Here is a 23,734-nt window from a genome sequence, read left to right as displayed (position 1 = left end):
TTTTTATTATAATTTCAGATATTAGTATCTTTAAAATTATATTTAAATTTAGAATTGGTATTTGAATTTAAATTTTTATTATTTTATTATTTTTAGAGCTCTATAAATAAAGTTAAGTTTTTATTTGTATTAAGCTTTGATTATAGCTTTGGCCTTCCCCCTTCTTTTCTTTCTCTCCTCTCCCTTTCTTTCCCATCTCTTTCCTTTTCCTCTTTCTTGTTTTACATCACCTATCTTGGACTCCTTTGGACTTTAAAGGACTCATTTCTAAGTTTTAAGCATTATTCCATAATTATTAAATGCATTTATAATTTGGCTTCAAAATTTTTTTTTTAAATTTTTGATAGAGTCCGTGAGAGCCATTCTAACTTTTAGGGTACTTTTTGCTCGATTGTATTGAGTAGCCAGCTTAATTTTGGCTTATTCTTAAGCACCTTGGCCCAAAATCCAAATATTTACTTTAACCACACTTGTATAACTTGTATATTTGTTTGCACCCGGGCTTTGCTTGAACCTTTGTTCTAATATTAAAATGTCACATCGTCACAATGATGATATTTTAGCTATTAAATAGTAAAATATTATTAAAATAAAACTAATTAGTATTTTTTAATTATTCACCGTTGTTGTCTCCAGCAAAGTAGTGGGTCAACTATTAAGTTAAAATGACTAGTCAAAGACGTATTTTGATTTTCTTTTACAAGAGAAAGAAAAAATATCAGTCTCTTGATATTTATTTTTGGAGATTTATAATCAATATTAATTCTCTAACATCTTTTCTATAATATTTCCTGTCAACTTAATTGTCAAAACAATAGAGGTTGAATTGAAGGGCAACATTCTATCCTTTTTAATACCTGACGAATGATATTGTGCCACCCTAAGGTAACAGGTGTGCCTAATAAAAAGAGGTAAAAAAATGTACCTTAATTCTAATACTTTTTTATTACTTTACACTTATCATTACACGTGCTCTTTAGATACACTTGTGCTCTTATTCTATTAAATTTTTCAAGAAATCACATTTTAAGCATCATTTTAACAACAATAGGTAGCTTGCAAAATCTACTTAATACATAACAAATTGCAAGGAAAGATTCCAGAAACACTTGGGAATTTGCTAAGTTTAGTAAAGCCAGACCTCTCACCTCTCCCAAAATAATTTGTCTGGTAAGATTCCCAATTACTATAAAAGCTTATGTCCCTTAGTTTGTATGGTAACTATGTCCAGCATCTCTGTGTCTAGAATGTCTAAATACATCATCATCTAACTCTTCCAAAACGGATAATCTTCTAAAGGGATTTTGTCACATCCCAAAAATTAGACGTGACTGATATGAGATATATGTACAAACATACATCCCTTTAGCTGTGGTGGAGGAAACGTTAATATAATATTTAATATCTATTTCTATAACATAATTAGATTTATATTGAAATTTTTAACACCTTTAATAATGTTTACCTATAAATAAAGTTTCAGTATTTTTTGTAGAAATTTTGGCAAAACCTCTCTCTTAAATAGGACCTCCTAAAAATTCTACAATACAATGTTTCAATCAAAATATCAAATTAATCTAGAGCAAAGCTTCTTCTAGCCAGCAAACAGAGTATATAACAAAATAAAGGACCTAGCTATAAACTATGTGAAGCACCTAAAATAAGTTTACAAAATAAAATTTCATAATTAAAATTTTACATCAAAAGAAAGCTTAATCTTTAGCTCCTCCACTTTTAGTTAGTAATAGACTCCTCAATGTTTGGTAGGTGGTTCAGCATCAGCTACATTATCTAAGACCAAATTTATTTCTAGTAAATAACGTCTCAATTTATAAAGTTTAAAAGGATAAATGAATAAATGACAATGATTATAAAAATTAAAGAGACAACAACTTTCATATAAAATATTTCAAAATCTTTGAAATTAAGAAATTTTATATAACCATAAATAAAATCTTAACCATTAAATTTATAATATCAAATATCCTTATCGCTTGATCTCAAGAAGATAAATAAATAGAATAAATAAATATAGTAACATTTACTAATTAAACTAATAGAGTATGTAATCACCAAATAATTTAAAAATCATGATTCCAGGGACTTATCAAAACAATTAATTAACAAATGTGGACACACTGTCTATGAAGGTAACTAACCAAGCGCGACTTATGCTACAAAGATAGACATGGATGCATAGTCCACGATGGTAACTGACTAGACATGGTCAAAGCCATGAAATAGAAGTAGATATACAGTTCACGAGGGTAACTAACCAAGCATAGTCAAAGCCATGAAACAGACGTAGATATATAATCCACGAGGGTAATTGACCAAATGTGGTCAAAACCACGAAACAGATGAAGGTATGAGACCCACCAATAATAGACATGAGAATAGAGCACATGAAAATCAAACTAGTTAGTCATTGACCATGGCGTGCCAAGGGCTAACGGAGCTACCGATAGCAACTATTGTTCTGCATATAGTCCCTTTGAAATCAATTTTCTAACTGTCCCAGTGACCAGCATAGAATATGAGATAAACTCACATTCCTTAAGCCTTAATTTTCTAAAAAATTAATTCGAGATAATGAAAAGTAATTTATGTCTAAATTAAAATTTGTAAAATCTTAACCATTTTGTAGAAATTTTGACAGAGCCTCTGTTGTAACTAGAACCTTCTGAAATTTCTATAATAACAAAATCTGTCAGCCAAACCAGAAAGGAGCTTAGCTCCACAACAATAGATTTCACAATAATAAAATAATACTAAGACCTAACTACGGTATACATGGAGCATCAATTGCCATGTAAAATGTAGTGAATATTTACATCAAAATAAATTATTGAAGCATGCTTTCACTATCCAACAAGCAATAGAGCCCATCAATGATCAGCAAGAGGTACATGGTCAACTATATCATCTAAGATCAAAGAAATTTTTCGTTGAGTAGTGTCCCAATAAAAATTATAGATAAAACATGTAAAAGTAATAATTAATAAAATTTAATATGCAACAAATGAAGGGAATATTAAAAACCCATTTTTTATTTAATAAGAAATTATAAAGTTTCTCAACAATATAACCATGAAATAAAGTAATAATTTTAGAGTTTTATAGGTTATCAAGAATCGTACAACGCATAAAATATATATAAAAAAGAATTCAAATAATGATATCATAAAAAATTTGTGAATAACTAATATAAAACAATAAATTTTTAAAACTAATATAGGAGGAAATTTATCATATAAAATCATATACGATCAAATAATATTTTTTTAATAGAATAAATTTAAAAATAATAAGTTTCAAAAAATTCACTTTTAGTAGGACTTTATCAGAATGATTAACAAACGTAGACATACAGTTCACGAGGGTAAGTAACTGGCAAGCATGGACACACAACCTACGAGGGTAAATAACTAACAAGCATAGATTAAAGCAACGAAACAATCAGGTGCAACTAGAAGCCACAAAACAAGCATAGGCACAAAGCCCAGGAAACAAGCATGAGTACAATGCTTACAAATATCCATTCCTCCATTCCACGTGCGTTGGCCTGCACACGAGACTAGCAACTCCTACAAGCACCCTACTACCTAATGTACCATGGCGCGTCAAGAGCTAATGAAACTGCCGTTAACATCCAATGTTTTGAACACAGTTCCTTTAATTAAAATTGAGTGTACATGGAGTTGAAACATTCATTGAAAACTATTCTTTTCAAAATATAATATTCAACTATCAAATTTTATTTTCAATTTTTTTTCATACACGAATCACCATGTTAACCACTGTCATATAAATTATAAAATTTAAATAACAGAAATGCTTAGAATAAATAATCAATTAATAATGTACCAAATCCAAATATTCCTTAACAATAGCATAATTCTTAATGAAAATAAAACAAATTATGTAATGAACCAATTAATATAAAAGTGAGTTAAGTAAGAAGAATTATACAAATAATAAAAATTGAATTAACAAGAATATTTATAAAACTCATGAAGGAATAATATAAAAATTTAAATAAAGAAATTCTATAAACACCTGGCAAGAAATTATTTGGGACACCACCTACTCACATAAAAGTTCCCCAAGAATTCTAAAGCTTGCTCCTTTTATTTTTCACTTTTATTCTAATAATGCCCTTAATTTTTTGACAAATAAATCATAGTTCTAGAATCATTTATCAAATAATTTTCCAGGAACTTAATGGGCATTTAAATTTAATCCAAACAATATTAATTTTTTCCTAACTCTTGTTAATTTTTCTCATTTCTGTTGTCAGTGATTCTAAGGTGAAAATCCTTGATTTTTGCTTTCTTTCTCCTTGATAACTCAATGCTTGTGTGTGTGTGATGAAACAATATGGAAGTTGCAATTCTCTCTTGATTTTTTTGCTGTTGTTCATGGCTGTAAATATATATATATACATATATATATATATATATTAATTTTTTTATTGAAGTAGGATGATGACACATATGGGTTATAATTTTTCTGTTAAACTAATTTTGCTTGGATTGGTTGATGCTGAAGAATTGTCGGAGTGAAGCTGGAAGAGAATAGTTTAGATACGAAACTTAAAGATTGGTACCTATAAGATGTTTGTGTAAATGTTTGTTAGAGGATATTACAAAGGAGATTTGACTCAAGAATTACTAATACATGATTATTTGAATTTTTTGAGATGGATAGCTTGTTAATGAAATATTTAAATGCTAGAGTTTTTATGAGGGTACTGAAAAGGATATATATTTGGTGCTTGACAAAATGCTAATGAGGAATATATATATATATATATATATATATTAATTGTAAAGCTTTGGTTTTAAATTTTTAAATTTATTATAGTTGATTATTGGTGGGAATGTTGAAAAGAAATTATTACAATGGCTGGGTGTTGAATAAAATTTTAATATGATTTATAGGGTGTATGAAAGGGGAGAAATTTGATTGAACTTGAGAGGAGAAATTTGAATTTCAAGTAAGTGGATAGCATCCCAACTGATATTCCAAACAAATTTATCTTTACTAAAATATTACATTTTCATGTAAACCATTTTACTAGTAATAATGAAATTATTGGTTATTTTGATTTTTTAAAATTACTTTATTTTGTGAAACTCACTATATTGGAATTGATAATTTAAGTTAATCAATAAATGCAAGATTGGACTTTAATTGTGAAATTTCATTTTGGAAATTATTGGATTGATATAGAAAATGATTCATACGAGTTCAACATTGAAAATGAAAATTTTATTTTGAAAATGATGATTTTCTTGCATGTTTGAAAATAAATTTTAAGGAAACTTTATACAGAACACTGGTTGCTAACGGTAGTTCTGTTAGCCCTTGGCGCGCCATGGTTAATGATTAGCTAGTTCAATTTTTGTGAGCTTTGTTCTCACGTTTGTTATTTTTGGGTCTCATACCTGTGTTTGATTTCATGGTTTCGAGCTGCGTTTGATTAGCATTACCCTTGTAGACTGTGTGTTCACATTTGTTTCATAGCCCAGGTTGCGTTTGGTTAATATTACCCTCATGGACTGTGTGTCCTTGTTTGTTTCGATGCTCTAGCCGTGTTTGCTTATTTGCCCTCGTGGACTGTGTGTTTTACTTTTGTTTTTGTGGCCTAAGCCACGTTTGGTTATTTACCCTTGTGGACTGTATGTCTACATTTGTTAATTGTTTTGATAACTCCCTATAATTGTAAATTTGGTTATTTGGTGATTTTATATCCCATTATTTTTTTAGTAATTTATTTACAAGTATTTATGTCATTTATGTGCCTTCTTGAAATCAAGTGATAATAACAATTCTTATGATAGTTCAATGGTCTAAGATTTTATTTAAATTTTATAGGGCCATTATATTTTGAAGTTTATTAAATTTTTATGGAAATTGTTGTCTCTTTTACTTGCATAATTATTTGAAAAAAATTTTTACTCATGTTCAATTATTTACTGTTGGAATGTTATTTACTAGAAAATTATTTTTGGTCTCAAATACCTTAACTGACATTGATCTTCCTCCTATCGACCCTTGAGAACTTTTAGACGTGTTAAGTGAAAAGGTAACCAAAATCCCTCCTATTGATGTAATTATAAAAACTTATGTATTTTATTTGAAAATATAATTAGATGCTCCACATAGGCTATGGTTAAGGTTCTATTATGATCTGTATATGTGTTTGCTGGTTAGAAGGAGCTGAGCTCTGAATTGATACTATTTGTTGTGTAAAATATTGTGTTGTAGAATTTTCATGAAATCCTATTTACAGGGAAGGTTTTGCTAAAAAATTTATAAAAATATTAAAATGTTTATTATAATGATTTTTATTAAGTATGTCATAATTTTCAGTACAAATTCAATTATATTTTAAAATGGAAATCTTTCTCAATCTAAGACTTAAGGGATTGTGATATGGTTCACATCCTGTATCGGCTACCCTCTATTTTTAGGGCATGACAATTAACTTCCCCATATGGTTTATATTTGACTTTGAAGGCCCATTTTGAGTTAATGGCTCACTTCCCTAGTAGAAGAGTCTTAATGGTCCATGAGCTATTATGTTCAATATCAGCTTTAAGTTCTTTGTACATGGCATCACACCAATGGGGATATTATTTGCTTCTACAAAACTATTGGGCTCATTATGGGAGCTAACGGCCATTAAGAAAGCTTTGTGTGTTGGGGAAAATCTAGCATAAGAAATAAAATTAGAGAAGGGGTGTTGAGTCAAGTTACCAGAAGCTGCGGGAGTGGCTGAAAGTGAATGGGTTCATGAAAATGGTAGCTTAACTTCAAACTCTTCAAATTGTTGAGGTAGTTGCTTTGGTCGCTTGCTTCGGCGCATTGCAGGCTATTGAGTTCTGTTAGATTCAGTGGATTGTGGATCAGGATCATGAAAAAGAGACCCATTTGTCTTATTAGATGGTACGGCATTAGTAATAAGGACATCAATATCATCATAGCATGTGCCATTTGGGAGGCTCAAGTGGTATAGGTCATTATTGTGAGCATGGCAAATAGGAAAATCATGCTAAATAAAAACAACATTTCTTAAGACGTGAATTTCACCTGTCTTCATATCATATAGTTTGTACCCCTTTTGGTTATTTGGATACCCAATGAAAAGACATGCTTTACCTCTTTCATCAAATTTGTCATTAGGTTTGGCGTTATGCATATAAGCCAAACACCCAAAAGCTAGGAGATGTTCATAAGTTGGTTTCTTCCCCATTAACATTTCATAGGGAGTTTTATGACCAGTAGATTGTGATAGTAAATGGTTTATGAGATAAACAGTAGTTAAAACACATTCTCCCTAAAATTTAGTTAGCAAGCTCGCTTGAAATTGTAATGCCCGTGTAGTTTCAAGGATATAACAGTGTCACATTTCCATCACTCTATTTTATTGAGGAGTGTAGGGACAATTAATTTGCAAGATAATGCCTTTTTCTACATATAAATTTAATAAATGGCTTGATTAAGATTCCAATCCATTATCTGTTTGAATTTTCTTGACCCATGCTGCAAATTGATTTTCAATCATAGATAAAAACATTGAAAGACAAGTCTTAACATCAGATTTAATAAGGTAGACCCAGACACCTCTACTAAAATCATCTACTATTATGAGAAAATAATGTGCATATGAAAATGAAGGTATCTTGTAATCTCCCTATATGTCACCGTGAATTAATTCAAAATAATAAGAAGTCTTTATTGAACTTTCAGTACAAACAAGCATAGTCTGTTTAGCTCTTCTTCTTCCTCCTAAGCTCACGCCGCCACTTGTTTCAATTTTTTTTCTCTCCATCAAAATCGTGCATCCTTTATGTATAAATAGTGTTGCATTTGCGTACGGCTAAAGAAAAGCTAATAATAAAATAGTAAAACTACTCTAAGCAACCCTAATTAAAAATTACACTAAATAACCTAAAATAAATTTAAACAAAATTTTAAAGATTTAATTCTTGATTTTGATCTCCAAGCATGCCCATATTCTTCTTATCCAAAATAATCTTTATTGATATCTTTTAAATTGAATCTAGAAGATCTGCACAAATAAAATAAAATTAAATAGCAACTGTGCAAAAATATTAAAGATATTATTTATATTTTAAAATCAAAGATTTTGATAGTTAAAATCTCAAATTGAATATTGGCTAATAAAATCAAATAATATCTAATTAAACTCAATTAGCCTCAAATAAATATTTAAAAGTCTAAATTAAAAGGATAAAAATATATAAAATTGTCATTTATCAGTTCTAATGTAAGAATCATAATGACCCAATTGTTTATTCTAGAAAATACCAAAAAAAATACTCTATTTGTTTCATCTTTTCTTCGGGAGGATGAACAATATCACCATATCACACTTGAGCCTCAACCTAAAGACATATAACCCATCACATTCCTTAATCATCCCAATCAGCTTTCTTGACCTATAATCTTGTACCAAGCATAGGTTTCCCACATGAATTACATAGAAGTTATGATATTGTCTCAATAATCTGCTAATAGAAATAAGATTGCATTGAAAATTTAGTACATAAAGAACTTTATCAAGACGGAGGCTGTCGTTGAGCTTGGTTTGACCAACCCCTATTACAGGAACACTTTAACCATTGGGAACCTTTATAGGCAATTGGTTCGTTGTCTTTATTATTCCTTCAAGGATCTTGGGATTGTAAAATATGTGTCTCGTGGCACTTGTATCTATGACCTAATCATCATAAAGTTAATCATACCTGCCATATTAGCATAAGGTTGATCGACGTGCTTGGATGGCTTAGATTTACAATCAATGTACTTTATAATTGTATCAAATTGTTCAAACATTAATCTTGGAATGAGACTGTCATTAGTTGTCACCTGTGCGGCACGTCTATTCTGCCATGTATTACCACGTCACATTCTTTCTTATCACTATTTGATTTGGGCTAGTCAGTTGGGTAACCTATGAGTTCATAGCATTAGCCTTTTGTGTGATTGAGTTTTTGACAATGGTTACATTTTTGCATTTCCTTTCTCCCATCTCTTCTATTACCTCAGCAACCTTGGACTTGGAACGTTGCCACTTCAGCCACTAGTTTGCTCATTGTAGAAATTTGTCTTTGTTGCTCATCTTATGTCACTAAGTGTTATGCTTGACCCAATCGAGGAGCTAGCTTCATACTCAATATCTGGGTTTTGATGGTATTGAAAGACTCATCTAAACCTATAAGAAAGTCATATAGTTGCTCTTTCTCTTTCATCTCCACCAGTTGCTTCTTGACATTGCACTTGCAGCTCCTACATACACATTTTGGCCATGGCATGATTGTTTTAATCTCATCCCATAGACCTTTAAGTTTTGTGTAATAAGTTGGTATGACAGAATTCTCTTTCTTAAGCACTACAATAACCTGCCATAACTTATAAACTCTCGATTCACTTCCTTTCCTAAACGTTCCTTCAAGATCAACCTAAGTCTCCTTAGCAGTCTTTGCGTACCTTATGCTTGAACGAACATCCTTGTCCATTGTACTTTTTGCCAGCCTTTCATTATGGTATCACACTGCATCCATAGGTTCAAGTCCAAAGAATTTACTTCCAGTATACACAGTGAACCATCTATGAAGCACATCTTATTCTTCACATAAAGTGCATTTTCCATATCACTATCCTATTTAAAATAATTTCCCTCATTGAGATGTTCTCCAACATACACATGTCCAGGGCTATCAAACGAATGCAAGGAGTACAGGGAGGAAGCATCAATACTATTTGATGTCATCTTTTTACTCATTATTGCCGTTAATTTCTATGCGTGGTGAATATTAAAATTACAGGTCAGAACCTTACTCTGATGCTATGTAGAAAAGGAAATACTAATTTAAGGTAAAGTTGTTTTATTCATCTTTATAGCAGTTATATATAAATATATATGTAGTTACGAGAATCACCATAATCTACATAAAATCAATTATGCCATATCTATCTATATTTTATAATATCTAAGCTATATACATGGCTATTCTATAATAGAAATATAATAATGACATCATTCTTTATAATAGAAATATAATAGTGATGTCATCCTTTAAAGGTTTCTCATTTCAGATGAACTCATAATGCACAAAGAAGGAGAAGAAAATAGAACCTCAACTGAATAAGGGAGAGAAAATCTGATATCAACTAGCCCTAACTCTATTGGAGGAGAAAGTTTGTGGCACTTAGTCATCAGTGACGGACGGAGTTGCTAGCTAAAGGTTTGAAGTTTCTAAAAACAAAACTTACATCATCCTTCATAATAGAAATATAATAATGACATCATCCTTCATAACAAAAATATAATAGTGACATCATCCTTTAAAGGCTACTCATTTCAGATGAACTCATGATACACAAAGAGGGAGAAGAAAATAGAACCTCAACTAAATAGGGGAGAGAAAATTTAATGCAAACTAACCCTAACTCTATTGGAGGAGAAGGTTTCTGGCATTTCCTTAGTCATCAATGATGGACGGAGTTGTGGCCAAAGGTTTAAAGATTCTAAAAATAAAACTCCTCTTCAATAAGGAAGGAAGAAAGTTAAGGCCACTGGTGACAATCATGCTGGAGGGAAGGAAGATGGAGAAGGAAGGAAATTGAAGAGCTCTTTGTCTCTCTGTGATTTTTGGAGCATTCCACCAATAGAAAGAAGAAGAAAAGGAGAAAAAAATGAAGAAGGATATCTTAGTCTTTTTAAGCAAAGAAAGAAGAAGATGCAAGTTGGGCAGAATAGTACCTACCCGCCACCACTTTGATGATGGAGACCAGCACAAATAGAGGAGAGATCAGAGATTGAAGGGTGGTGGTGAAGGTTTTGGACAAACTCTCTAGTTGTCTCAACTAATGCCAGAAATGCGAGCTATGATAGGAAGGAGGAAGATAAAAATTTCCTAAAAGAAAAATTGAAAAAATTACAAGAAAGAGCACAAGCAAAGAGCTTTTACTCAGACAGTTAAGTCCTTTTAGGGTCATTACAAATTTGATTGTCGAGAGTCCTTTTTTGAGGTTATCATTTGCAAAAATTTTCATTAATAGGTATATTTTATTCAGATAGTTAAGTCTAGCAAAGAGCTACCAGCCTTTGATCCCAATTGTAAAAGAGCCTAAGAGGGGGGTTGAATTATGCTTAACAAAAATTTAACAAATAATGCATATTGAAAGAGATAAGTCTGGAATGATATCACTAAATTTGTTAAGAGTGAGGGAAAGAAGCTTACATCAGTATTTATAATGGTTTAGTTCCTATCAAGATAAATAAATGAGTGACTACCAAAAGGGGTTGCTCCTCAAAAAAATGGTTTAGAAAAAAAATTGTCCTACTTATTAGTACAGGGTGCTCAACAATTCTTGAAAATAAGTTCAAGGATAAAAAAGAACCCAAATCCTCAATGTTATAGATGGGATCCAACTTGGAACTTCCTATTTATAAGGGAGCTTTTATGTCACAAGGCTATAAGACTATTGGTTTGCACTATATGTATATATATATATATATGGTATTTTCTAGGAGCCTTGTTTTGTTTATAATAGAAAGCATTAGATAATTTTTATAATTATTTTCTAATTATACCCCTACTTCATTTATACTCTCCTTTTAAAGACGATGCATTGAAATTTCACTTGTCATTGTTAAGACACTTATGTAAAGTATTTATATGAAGAACATCTTTTAATTAATAATGATCTATTGATTAAATTAAATTACCTCCCATTTCCAATTTCCAATTACCTAATAATTCCAATTAAATTAAAATCCTGAGATTATTTGAGAGACTAATTCAATCTAATATGGTGTTTCTAATTAATAATTATCTATTGATTAAATTAAATTAAGTAAAAACATTAATCATGAAACACATAATCTAGCATTAACAACATGGAAGATAGAAATTAAAGAGTTTATATGTAACGACCTTAAAATTTTAAAAAATTAATTGATATTTTATTTAAATTATTTATATATCAAGTGGAGAGTGGTAGTTTAGTAGAATTTATATTAGTAACTTTCTTGAAATTTTAAAGTTTGAAATTTATTAAGCAAAAGTTTGATTTTATTTTGTTTTAAATTATAAAAAAAATTTGGGTTTTAATATTCCATTTATTAATCGTTACTTCTACATGTTTTATCTATACTTTTTATTGGGATGCTATTCACCGAAAAATTTCTTTGGTCTCAGACAATGTAGTAGACCCTACACCTCCTGTTGATCATTGAGGGGCTCTATTACTTTTTGGACAGCGGAAGCATGCTTGAATCATTTATTTTAATGTAAATATTCATTATATTATACAATGGTAGTTAGTGCTCCACGTATACTGTAGTTAGGTTCTGGTCCTATTTTGTTATTATATAATATGCTGGTGTGGAGCTAAGCTCCTTTACTAAATTGGTTGATAGGTTTTGTTATTGCAAAAATTTTGAGAGATTCAAATTACAGGGGAGATTTTGTCGAGATTTTTACAAAATATTTAAGATTTTTTGAATATTATAATTATATATATATATATATAAATTAGTTATCAATATTTTAGCTTAATCTTATATAGTTAAGGCTTATGGAATGTGAGTTTGTCTCATATTCTGTGTCGGTCATACCCCTAGTACTAGGGGCATGACAAATGGTATTAGAGCATAGGTTTCTATGGTTACGTGGAGTAAGGATTTTTCTTTAGAGTTTCAATTATTATTATGAACCCGGGCATAGTAATAATTGAGGCTTCATTGAAGGTCCTATTAGGATGTACCAAAGAGTCATTCTTTTCCCTATTTATCCTGCTTCTTATTTAATTAATGCATTTCATAATAAATATTTGTTATGTTTTTTTGATTTGTATTGTGAGAATGTTGCCTAAGTAGTGTCCTTTTGATAGAAGTTCTAGTAGTAATAAAGCATCTGATAGTTTTTTGCTCCACACAATGAATTGTCCCATAATGGTGTAAGGCAAGGTTGCAGGCATAATTCGGAAATTTTATTTGAGGCTAAGCCTTTAAATCCTAAATCTCTTGAGGGTGCTTCATCATCTATGCACGGTGCAGGAGAGGGAACTTATAGTGATATGGGAGAAGAGACAGCTTTAGTGAAGTTGATTGATTTTATCAAGTTGAATCTTCTTGTTTTCTTTGGAATCAAAGAGAAAGAAAACCCATTAATTTTTTTTGGGCATTTAGAAGAGATGCTCAGTCTTGAGATGCCTAGATCTTATGTTTCTCCTTTTGCCAGTACTCTAATTTTTAGAGGTAGTTTTTGAAATCCTAGACCGCAGTATCAGCCAGTGTTGAATTAGCCAAGTTATGGTAGACTTAACGTATTATTTGTGAGAATTTTCATTTTGTACCTTGTCGTGAGGCATATAGTGCTTGTTATGAGTGTAGACAGGTTGGTCATTTGAAAAGAAATTGTCTATTCAATAGGTTTCTAGCTAGGCATCTGCTCGACCTTCTCCCTACTTGACTACTTCTGTGAAAGCACCTTCTGCCACTACTAATAAGGGTATGTCGAGAAAAACATATGGAAAGCGGGGCCAATCTTTAAGGTAAGGACAAGCACGGGTTTATGCTATGACCCGATAGAATGTTCAAGCTTCACATGATATAACTACCAAGGTTAGTAATCTTTTTATGGTTGCTACTTTGATAAGAGAATCTCTTAGTTTCACAGAGATATAAGTCTTGTAAAGTATCTCTTGAGAATCGAGAAAATATAGTTGATTTGATGACATTAGATATGATTGATTTTGATGTGATTTTAGACATGGATTGATTAGCTTCCTATCATGCTACTATTGATTGTCACCTGTCGGTGGTGAGATACAAAGTTCCTTGGGAGAGGCTCCTTTTATTTTTCAAGGAAACCAAATAAAAAGACTAACTAATCTAATCTTAGCCCTGAAGGCCTAACGGCTTTTATTGAAAGGTTGCAAAGGGTACTTGGCCTTGGTGAGGGATATTGAGGAATAGGTTTTCAGATTGGAATAAATTTTGATGGTTAGAGAATTCTCTAATGTCTTTCTGATAAGTTTCCTAGTCTACCCTAGATAGGGAGATCAAATTTACTATTTATGTGATTTTGGGTACTTAACTAATTTCAATTCCATATTACTGTATAACATTATCTAAGTTAAGAGAATTGAAAAGTTAACTGTAAGGGCTATTGGATAAAGGATTTATTCACCCTATTACTTCTTATTGGGGAGCACCAACTTCATGCAATTTTTTTTCATATGTGAATTTTAGCTCGAACAAGTTACCTTTTTGGGTCATGTTGTGTCCAAGGACGGTATATAGGTGGATCCAAGCCAAAAAAATTTAAACTAGTTTAGAGTTGGACACGACTTACTATCGTTATAGAGCTTTAGAGTTTCTTAGACTTAGCTGGTTATTATCGTCATTTCATTGAAGATTTTTCAAGTATAGATGCACCATTAACTATATTGACTTAAAAAAAGTCAATTTTTCCTAGAGTGGTGAATGTGAAGTGAGTTTTTAGAAATTGAAAGATTATTTAATATCCATACTAGTTTTAAGCTTGTCATCAGGGACTAGAGGATATGCAGTTTTTTTTTTTACGATGCTTTTTGGGTTGGTCTTAGTAGTGTCCTAATGCAAAATGGGAGAGTGATTGCTTATGCCTTTAAAAAATGTAAGAAACATGGGCAAAATTATTCAACTCACGATTTGGAAATGGCAGCAGTCCTTTTTGCTTTAAAAGTCTGGCAACATTATTTGTAAAGTGAGACTTGTGACATTTTCACTGATTATAAGGTCTCAAATACATCTTGGAGTAGAAATATCTTAATCTTAGGTAAACGAGATGGATGGAATTGCCTAAAGATTATAACTGTGCAATTCAGTACCATCTTAATAAGGTGAATGTTGTAATTGATGCTTTAACCAAGAAATCTATGGGTAGTTTGTCACATATAATTGTTGTAAAGAGACATTTGATGCAGGAAATTTATAAACTTGAGCAAGATGGAGTGGAATTTGAAATTTTTGGATGGGGTATTTTTGGCTCACATGTAAGGTTGTTTTTTCCTTGATTGATCAAAATCAAATTAAAGTTGCTCAGAATTTGGATCCAAAACTTTGTAAACTATTAGAATTGATCAAGAAAGGGGAAAGCATCGAGTTCACTATTGATCAAGAGCATTTTAAGGTGTGATAACAAGATTTGTGTTTCACAAGTCAAAGACTTGAGAAGATATATTTTGGAAGAAGTAACCATTTTGCATATTCAATCGATCCAGAGTTTACAAAGATTTATGAAGACTTAAGGCAACTATATTGGTGGGATAGAATGAAAGGGAATGTAGCATAATTTGTTTCATGATGTATAGTATGTCAAATAGTTGATGTAGAATACTAGAAGCCAGTAGAGCCACTCCAACTACTAGAAATCCTAGAGTAGAAATGGAAAAATGTTATAATGAACTTCGTTATAGGTTTACCTCGAACCACTAAGAAGTATGATTCTATTTAGGTAATTATTGATAGATTGACCAAATCTACACACTTCAACCCAGTTAAGATGATGTATAATGCCAGTGATTATGTTCGGATTTATGTTAATCAAATTGTACGATTACATGGGGTATTGGTATATATAATTTTTATAGAAGACCACAACCCACATCGCAGTTTTAGAGATCATTTGAAGAAGCTTTGGGAACTTGATTGGATCTTAGTACTGCTTTTCATTCACAGAAAAATGGTCGGTCTGAGAGGACAATTCAGATCCTCAAAGACATGTTGAAATCTTGTGTCTTAGACTTTGGAGGAAATTGGGATGAGTACTTATCATTGATGGAGTTTGCATATAACAATCACTACTAAGCGAGTATTCTAATGGCACAATTGGAGGCCTTTTATAGTAGACAGTGTAGATATTGGATTGGTTGGTTTGAAGTTGGGGATGCTAAAATTTTGGGACCGAACATTATGCAATATGTTAAAAGGAAGTGCAAGTTATCAAAAAAAAATTATTAATAGCTCAAAGTTGATGAAAGTCTTATATAGACTATCGTTGTAAAGAGTTAGAGTTCATGGTGGGAGACATAATTTTCTTGAAAGTATTGCCAATGAAAAGAATTGATGAGGTTTAGGAAGACAGGCAAGCCCATTCAAAGGTATATTAGTTCATTTAAAATTCTAGATAGAGTTGGTATTGATATTTAAGGAATTCAAGTAAATAAAGACTTATTTTATGGAAAAAAAAGTTCTGGCAGCCATTTTTGGTAGGCAAATAAAGTTGAGGTTGAAGGAAATCATATCTCTGAAGGTATTATGGCATAACCATTCTATTAAAGAAATTACTTAAGAAGTATAGAGCAAAATACCGGTGAAGTATTCACATTTATTAGAAAAATTTAGGTATGCATTTATTCAAATTCGAAGGACTGAATTTTTAAAGGGGGAGAGAATGTAACGACCTTAAAATTTTTTAAAAAAATTAATTGATATTTTATTTAAATTATTATATATCAAGTGGAGAGTGATAGTTTAGTAGAATTTATATTAGTAACTTTCTTGAAAGTTCAAAGTTTGAAATTTATTAAGCAAAAGTTTGATTTTTTGTTTTAAATTATAAAAAAAATTGTGTCATTTCTTGTAATTTTTGGTTATGCCCTATCTTGCAATTTGCCTAATTATCTTTTTGAATCAAATTTTCTTCTCTACCATTCGAACTTCATAGAGCATACGAGGGTCAGATTTTTTTTTTTCGCGTCCGTTCTTCAGTTTTTCCTCTCTTCTCCATCATGTTCCTTCTCTGGACCTCATTGCTGGCAATTTCATGGCTACCTAATGGTGGCACGAGTACTCCGTTCTCCTTCGTAACAGCTCTGCAAAACCTCTACTTCCTTCTCTGTTTGACGCGCTTGATGACTCGGAGGAGGCTAAGATTTTCCTCTTCTTCTTCATGTCTGCATCTGAGAGTAGCCGAGATGCTACGTCATCATCGGTGGCTTTACTAACTGCTGCACCTTTTTTTGCAGCTGTGTCGGCTATTCTTGCTCTGTCTCTTTCTCTCTTCAGATCTGGCATGGTGTTTGTGGGTGATTAGAGAGTTTGGGTGTCTTGAACATTGCTCCCTCCATCTTCCTCCAGCTGCCAGTATGATTAGGAAGTAAGTATTTGCTTCTTTTTCTTCTATTTTTGGTGGTCCGTGATGTTGCGCCAAGGGGTTTGGGTCCCTTGTTTTATGATATGCTGATGAAGATGGATAAAATTTTATTTAATTATTCCAGCTAATTAATTTTTTTAAAAAAATTAAGTTGCTATGGTTTGGAGCAGTGAGGGAAGAAACCTATGGAGTATGTATAATATCTATTTGAACTTGTAGTTGAGGTTGCTAATTTTAGTTGTTGCTAAATGTGATTTCAGTGTTTGATTGGGATTAATTTGAGATATATAGTGTTTATGATGATGCTTGAGTAATGTTGGAAGTTGACCAGATCTATTGCTTGTTTGTTGTAAATTGACCTTGATGCATTGATGGTGTTTGTTGAAGCATTGAAAAAAAAAGGATTAAAGGAACTTATGTCTTGTAGCACCTTATGTTCTTTTAAGAAAATATGAGTTTAACTTGGATTATTGTATTTTATGTTAAAGGAAACTATAGAGGCTATAATTATTGTTTGAGATTTCTTTTCTATACTAGAGTGATGAGTTATTTCAACTTGCTAATTTGACCTGGTTGATGCATGACTGAATAACTACTATGTTTTTAGAATCAAGATTCTTTTATATTCTACAAAAATAATTGAGAATTGCATAGCCAATGTATTATTGGAGTTATTATTATCGGATTAAAGAGTTTGGAAGAGGTCATTGTTTGAGATAGTAAATTAAGAGCAAATAAGGCTTTGGAAAATCTTATGGATATTTAAATAAAGCATAAATAGATAGAGTTGTGGCATGGAAAGTTTTAGTATTTTTAGCTTGTTGGTTTGGTTGGTTAGGTAAATCAGTGGCACTATCAAAGTATAAATGAGAAGCTTAAAAAGGAACGAGCTGTAGAGATAATAGAAAAGGTGAGTGAGTAGTGTCCCAAATAATTTTTTTTAAAGTGGTTATAAGACTTCTTTATTTAAACTTTTATGTTATTCCTTTATAAGTTGTATAAATATTCTTGTCAATTCTAATTTTGTGATTCATACAATCCTCTTTACTTACCTTACTTATTTATTAATTGATTTATTATGGAATATGCTTTATATTGTTAAGGAATATCTGGATCTGGTATATTTTAAACATTTCTGTTGTTTAAATTTTATTCTTTATGTTACAGTTATTAATATGTGATTCGTGCATGGAGAAAATTGAAAAGAAAAGTCGATAGTTGAATGTTATATTTTGGAAAGAATGGTTTTCAATAAGTGTTTCAACTCCATACACGCTCGATTTAATTAGGGGTACACCCAGCTAGCAAGGTGCTTAGGAGGTACTAGCCCCGTGCGATGGCCAATGCATGTGGAACGGAGGGATGGTTATTCGTGAGCATAGTACTCACGCTTGTTTTCGTGGGCTTTATGCTTGTGCTTTTTTCTTGGCTTCAAGCAACGCTTGTTAGTTATTTACCCTCGTGGACTGTGTGTCCACGCTTGTTAATCGTTCTGATAAAGTCCCATTAAAAAGTACATTTTTTTAGGAAACTTATTATTTTTAAATTTTGTCTATTAAACAAACTTTTGTTTGATCATATATGATTTTATATAGTAAATTTCCTCCTAGATTGAATTTAAAAATTTATTGTTTGATATTACTTATTGACAAACATTTTTTTATCATTGTTTGCATTTCTTTTATATATTTTTATGGGTTGTATGATTCTTGATAACTTATAAAGCTCCAAAATTATTTGTTTATTTTGTAGTTATATTGTTGAGAAATTTTATCATTTATTGATAGTAAAAAAAAATTTAGGTTTTAATATTCCATTTATTAATCGTTACTTCTACATGCTTTATCTATACTTTTTATTAGGACACTACTCACCGAAAAATTTCTTTGGTCTCAGACAATGTAGTAGAACCTGCACCTCCTGTTGATCATTGAGGGACTCTATTACTTTTTGGATAGTAGAAGCATGCGTGAATCATTTATTTTAATGTAAATATTCATTATATTATACAATGGTAGTTAGTGCTCCACGTATATCGTAGTTAGGTTCTGGTCCTATTTTGTTATTATGTAATATGCTGGTGTGGAGCTAAGCTCCTTTGCTAAATTGGCTGATAGGTTTTGTTATTGCAAAAATTTTGAGAGATTCAAATTACAGGGGAGATTTTGTCGAGATTTTTACAAAATATTTAAGATTTTTTGAATATTATAATTATATATATAAATTAGTTATCAATATTTTAGTTTAATCTTATATAGTTAAGGCTTATGGAATGTGAATTTGTCTCATATTTTGTGCTGGTCATACCCCTAGTACTAGGGGCGTGACATTATAGCTCCAATTTTTTTATAAAATAAAAAATTTTAAATCCAATAGCCAAATATATAAAAGGGTAAAATGATAATTTTGCTCTTAAATTATAGGCCCAGGACCATCTGCGGCCCTAAATTCATTTTTAGTTCATTTTCAACCCTAAACATTTAAAATTGCACAATCTCTCCCCTCGCTATTAGCTTTGACCATTAGTTGACTATAAAATTACAAAAAAGGATTAAAAGAATTGCAGAACAAGGACCCAAAAATTATAGAAAATGACAAAAGGATAAAATTTGTAATTGTTTGGTAATTTTCCATCATTCTTTTGGTTCTTTTCTATAATTTTCTAATCAAGTAACAATTAAAGTTAATAGCAAGGGAAAGATTGCCATGATTTTAAATTTTTTGGAGTGAAAATGAATAAAAAATTAGTTTAGGATTCTAGATGCTCTTAGGTGTTCAAGGGCCAAATTGTCATCTTACTCTATATAAAATTCAAGAAAGCGTTATTCAAACTATTAATATGCTTTCAATGATAATAAAACTATTGATGATATATAAATGAGATCTTAAAATCTTTTACTACTCATTGTCCCTTGATGGGTCCAAAGAAATTGCTATCTTTTCAATAATTTGAACATATTTTCAGCTCCTTTGAATGATAAAAATTATTATTTATGAGATTATTTGAATGTAGATGTTTTTACATCTGTTCATATACTCCTTCGGTCCAATTGGGCACCTTCTAGAAAGATCATTTGATCTTTAATATAAGGCACATTAAAAGTTATTTATAACTATTTTTCAATTTTATTCCTAATGTAAATTTAATTTTATGGCCCATCATATACTATGTATTTCTTTCTTCCTTTGTTTAATAGGGATAAAGTTATTTTTTTTTCATTTTAAGATACTTTAGTTAGTTAACTATCATTCCTTGATTCCTATGAAATTGTTAAAAACATCTTATTATAGAAACTAGGAAGAATATAGTTCATTCATGTGGTCAAAAGAAAAAAAAAATCTAATTGTTTGGAGCCCACCAATGTACATGTCCTCATCCACCTATGTCACACACACCCCGAAATTAGAACATGTTGGCACAGAATATAGAGATATTACCCATATTTCAAAAGTCTTTTTTTTTTAGAAAAATTTAATTTATAAGCCATGAAGACCTTTGATAATAAATTAAGCCATCCTCAATACAAACCATATGAACAAAAGATTTAATATTTTACAAAACAGTAGCAGCAGCAAGGAATTCTCTTCCGATCATTAAATAACACAGTATAAATTATAAGGATGAGGACCCTAACTATAGCTTCTGTGGAGCACCTGACATAAGAAATTTACTTTAAAGAAGTTTGATTTCAGCTTTTCATCTCAACTGAATATTACAGCCCCTCAAGGATTAGCGGAAGGCACAACATCAGCTAACGTATCTGAGATCAAAATAATAATTTCTAGTGAATAACGTCCCAACAATAAATAATAGAACTTGAATAAAAAGAGAAAAAAAGTTTAAAATAATTGTGAGTCAAAGAGACAACAGCTTTCCGAAAAATGTAATAAACTTTAAAATAGAATAGCTCTGTAAAATTTTAAAATTAGATCTTAATTCATTGAACTATCATGGCAAATATTAATAAGACTTGCTTTCAAGAAAACACATATATGAAATAATATATTTATAAACAATTTACTTAATAAAAACCAATAGAATATGAAATTCTCAGATAATTAGATTCATAATTATAGGAACTTATCAGAACAATTAACAAACGTGGACACACAGTCCACGAGAGTGATAACCCAAACGCGGCTTTTGCCACGAAAACAAACGTGGACACATAGTCCACGAGGGTAAGTAACCAAACGCAGCCGAAGCCACGAAACAAACGTGAGTACGATGCTCACGAATAACCATCCCTCCATTCCACGTGCGTTGGCCATCGCACGGGGCTAGCACCTCCTATAAACACCCTGCTAGCTGGGTGTACCATGGCGCGCCAAGGGCTAACGAAACTGTCGTTAGCAACCAGTGTTCTGTATAAAGTCCCTTTTTAAAACCATTTTCAAACATGCGAGAAAATCATCACTTTTCAGATACAATTCTTATTCTCAAAATCAAACTCGCATGAATACTTTTAGGCATTAAAACTTGCCAGAATCAAATTTCATATCCAATGCTCATGCGTGCATTTATCGAATAATCAAAAAAACAAATTTTCAGAGTCGAACTTGCATGAATCATTCTCTGTATCAATCCAATATTTGATAAAATAAAAATCTCATAATCAAAGTTCAAACTTGATTTAATTGGTCAAATAACATTTCAAATTTGGTAAAGCTAATTTCTCAAAATAAAGTAATGTTAATCAACAAATATCCAACAATCGCATTAATGCTATTAAAATGATTTTCAGAAAAACGTAATATTTTAGCAAAGGAAATTTTTATTGAAAAGAAAAAAATTTCAGTTGGGACGCTATCCACTTACCTGAATTACTTCCCAAAATTTAAAAGTTCACCTCTCAACTTCAATTAAATGTCTGCTCTTCCAAACATCCTATAATTTATATAAAATATTTAATAAACTTTAGTAAATTCAATAAATTACTCCCAATATTTCACAACCAATATTTAGCTATATAATAACTTTAAATTTTAAAATCAAGGCTTTACACATGAAAATCCCTCAAAAGTCATAACTCAATGCTCTATTACAATACAATCTTCTACTAAACATTTTTTTTTTCTAAACACCGAATGCACATTATTTTCAAATCTCCCAGTAAATTACTCAACAATTTCTCTATAACTACCTACTTCTAAAGGATTTAACTAGTTAGGCACCACTTTCATAATCAAAAAGTTTTACACAATACCAACCTCAATTCACCAAATAATATCATCCAAATCCATTATGTCTCCCAAAAATTTTAATGAGATTTTTAGGAAATGCACAATCAATCACTCCCTCTAATAAACATTTTAACAAACATCTTTAGGCATCGTTCTTCAAATTTTATATCCAAATTCAAAAATTCTGACCCAAATATATCACTACCAAGCTTTAATATGCCTTTCCTGCTTAATTTAAATCTTCTTCTTAAACAATCATGGCAACAACAGAACACAAGAAAAAGAAATTAAAACTCCAAGTATTCCATTTAAGCTCTTCTCTTCCACTTCCATCCTAACAATTATTTCAACACCAGCCATTCCAAACAAATTAATTTAACTCAGCCACTATAATTATTAAGCCTTCCAACTCCATATTTAAATTATCTCTTCCCTGAAATAGCACAACAGCACAAACCACACACAAATTCTGTAATTTCACGCACACACAGAGTAACTACACTCTCACGCACAGCGACAATATACCGTGTTTAGGAGTACAGAAATAACCAAAAAGAAGGATCCCAAATCTCCTACCTTGAACCAGCAACGACGTGAGCAGAGAAGGAGGAGAAAGAACCTGCGACACTGCACAAGGAAGAGGGAGAAGAACGTTCCATGCATCCTTTCACAGTGTCGAAAACAGAGGAGGGAGAACTAAATTCAAACCCACATGCACACCAAACAACATCACAGCAAGAAAGAGGGAAGTGATTGACGTAGAACTGAAATTCAAACCCACACGCACACCAAACAACATGACGGCAAGGAAAAGGGAAGTGATTGACGTCGCACCTGGGAGAACTCACAGCTCAAACTCTTAGCAGCGGCGGATGAAGCTTCTAGACTCATCAACACCGACGACATATGGGAATAGGCAAAGAAGACGGAGAAGACCGATGGAGAAGATAGAGAAGCTTGAAATTTCTAGATTCAGGATTTCTCTCACTCTCTCCCCTCGTGCTCTGTTCTTGACCGACAAAGGGAAGGAATTTAAAGAAATGAAGTTTATTAGGGAAAATTACAGAAAAATCCAATAGATATTTTTTTAAAATTGCACAAGAGATAGGGGTATTTTGGTAACTTCATTCGAGGTCAACAAAAATGAAATTTCCTCCAATATAGGTAAGATTCAAACCCCTGTCTCCAAGTAACATATGGCATAGCTTCCACTAAACCATTACTTCCTATTTATTATATAACTAAAACAATAAAATAAAATATCAATTGAAAGAAAAAAAAAAAATTATTTAATTTATTTATCATTTAATTTATCTTTTCTTTTCTTTTCTTTTGTTTTTTTTTATTTAGGGTTATTACATTCTCCC

General features: G+C 31.2%; 1 long non-coding RNA gene across 1 annotated transcript; it reads right to left on the bottom strand.

The window, feature by feature from the left end:
• Positions 1 to 20,684: 20,684 nt before the first annotated feature.
• On the bottom strand, positions 20,685 to 23,515 carry LOC129317691 (uncharacterized). The gene is made up of 4 exons (XR_008595023.1): positions 23,202 to 23,515; positions 22,944 to 23,063; positions 22,003 to 22,071; positions 20,685 to 20,944 (listed from the first exon to the last, which is right to left on the bottom strand). It is a non-coding gene; the product is annotated as an uncharacterized LOC129317691 (long non-coding RNA).
• Between the last annotated feature and the right edge of the window lie 219 nt (positions 23,516 to 23,734).

This window comes from Prosopis cineraria, unplaced genomic scaffold (assembly GCF_029017545.1).
Source record: "Prosopis cineraria cultivar Desert tree isolate PC_DT_omini unplaced genomic scaffold, ASM2901754v1 PC8, whole genome shotgun sequence".
NCBI lineage: Eukaryota > Viridiplantae > Streptophyta > Magnoliopsida > Fabales > Fabaceae > Prosopis > Prosopis cineraria.
Note: the sequence above shows the minus strand (reverse complement) of the source record. Positions and strands in the feature narration are given on the sequence as shown.